This window comes from Centruroides sculpturatus, unplaced genomic scaffold (assembly GCF_000671375.1).
Source record: "Centruroides sculpturatus isolate CEXI.00-Female unplaced genomic scaffold, Cexi_2.0 scaffold362, whole genome shotgun sequence".
In the NCBI taxonomy this organism is placed as follows: domain Eukaryota; kingdom Metazoa; phylum Arthropoda; class Arachnida; order Scorpiones; family Buthidae; genus Centruroides; species Centruroides sculpturatus.
The window spans coordinates 258,811-261,103 of NW_019384664.1; the positions used below are offsets into that span (position 1 = coordinate 258,811).

Below are 2,293 nucleotides of genomic sequence, written 5' to 3' on the forward strand. Positions count from 1 at the left end.
GAGCGATTTGCTTGGACGAACACGATAACTCTGCCGTTTCGTTTTCGTTGGCCCACCCTATATATATATATATGTATATACATATATATATATATATATATATATATATGTTTTATTTTAAACATCTTTATTCCTCTACTTAATTTAAATTGTTTTATTGTTAAAAATACGTGGATTCAGTTTAAATTTGCATAATCCATTACAATTGTTTTACAGCATTTGTTTTATTTTGTAAGCTTAATTGCGGTTATAAAAAAGTTTTATAGAAGTACAAAGTGAAGTGAAATTTCTATAAAACTGTTGTGTATTTTTGGAATTTTTATATTCATTACTAACTATAAAATTTTATATTTTTTCAGGAAATTTTTTTCTATTGTTGTACATTACTTTTGGTCGATCTGACATAATAAGTTTACAAATTTCATTTTTATGCTGATTTTTAAATTAATCTTCAACATTTATGTTTTACTCTTTCAATGAAAATTTAAATTTTTATGTTTACTATCATTTTCTTAATAAATATTAATGTATTTTTTATTTTATCAATTTTTAACTTGCTGAAATTTTATTCATATTGATTATATGACCTATAAATCCCAGTATTAAAAGCCAATAATTATAAACACAATTATTCAGTCTGTATATGTTTAAAATAAATTCATATTCATCGAATTTTTTTAAATATTATTTTTGCATTTGCCATGTTGATCACCCTTTGGAGCAATTAACATTACACATTTTAATGTATAACATATATCGTATTACTCATTAAAATCAATTAAAAGAAATAAATTAGAGTCAAAAAGTATATAGTTTTTAATAATAGACATTAAATTTTAATAAATTTACATTAATTTATATATCATTATTATGTTTTACTATTAATATGTTTTCATAATAATTCTCAAGTAATAATTATTTAAATGATAGCCCTAATTATATATAAATTGAAACTATAATTTTTCAATTTTTTTAACGATTATTTATTAATTTAGAATTAATTTTTAAAATGTTTAGTTAAAGTAATCTTAATTAAAATAATTAGATTATTTTAAAATATTTTCTATATTTACTAAATTACTATATATTTATGAAAATAAGAAAACCATTAAAAACTCGAAAATGTTTTCATTTTAAAATATTTAAATATATATTTTTTCTAATAAAGAAATCGAAAAGAAATTCTAAAAAATAAACTTGGATCAATTACAGATTTGTTTTGTCAATTATTTTATAAACATTTTGTTTTTATGGCAAAAATAATCTTTTATTTCTAAAATTATGTTAAGTCGAACATTTTTTTTTGTTTAATTTTTATCCTGTTTATCAGATTATTATTTTATTTTGCTTATTATTAAAGTTTTCTAATTATTTACGAGACAGTTCGTGTTTATTAAATAATGTATTACAGGTCAATGCCAATTTTATCTTGTAAATAAATTGCAGCAACACCATGGGACACTGAACACCGTGCCATTTTCTTTTCACGCTGTTCAAAGGATTAGTTTACATATTACTGGAAAGAAATTTTGCTCTGCTTAATATCTCAAGATAATAAACTCGACAAATTTGATAGCCCACATATGATAGATTAAATTCTCAATTAACCGTGCTTTGATTATATGATTTTATCAAGCAAAAAATTGTATTTTTAATTGAATTTTTAAATAAATTTTCGTCCTAGATGATGATATTTTTTTTATTTTATTTTTTGAGAAATCTACATTTATGTTTATAGTTTTCAAATTTACAGATTTTTCTCTACTTTATAGAGCTTTCTGGCAATTACTAATATTATTACGATATACAAAAACTGTATTTCTAGATTTTTCTACAGTGTGCAGAGCTAGAAATCTGTAAAATCTGTCATTTTGTAACAAAAATAAATCTGTCCGAGGATTTTTTAAAAATTACTAAATTGAAAACGGTAACTACCGAATAAAATCTTAGTTTCGAGGTTGTAAAAGGCGTGCAGAAATTCTTACATCATTTTTTGCTTTACAGTGGTACGCAAATGTGGTGTATACCCGAACAGCGGATTAAGCGGTAAGCGAACTATGCGGGCGCGTAGGGCCACGAAGGGGCTCCCGCAGTCTTTAAAATGCTACTGAAAAAAGGGATTGCGAAAACGCAGAAGATAGAATTAGTCCAGAAAAACGCTTCGATATATATAGATACACGGAAGTAATAAATGATATAGCTTTATGGCCAACAATATTAACAGATGCTATTATTGATCATATTCTTAAAACAAACCAAAAAGTATATGATTATAGTATATATTGATTGAGTA

The 2,293-nt window shown here is 23.4% G+C and overlaps 1 protein-coding gene across 5 annotated transcripts in view; it reads right to left on the reverse strand.

Annotated features, from left to right (window-relative positions):
- The window catches only part of LOC111626614 (diacylglycerol kinase 1-like), a 165,280-nt gene that overhangs the window by 17,600 nt on the left and 145,387 nt on the right, over window positions 1–2,293 (reverse strand). The gene's annotated exons all lie outside the window — the stretch shown is intronic.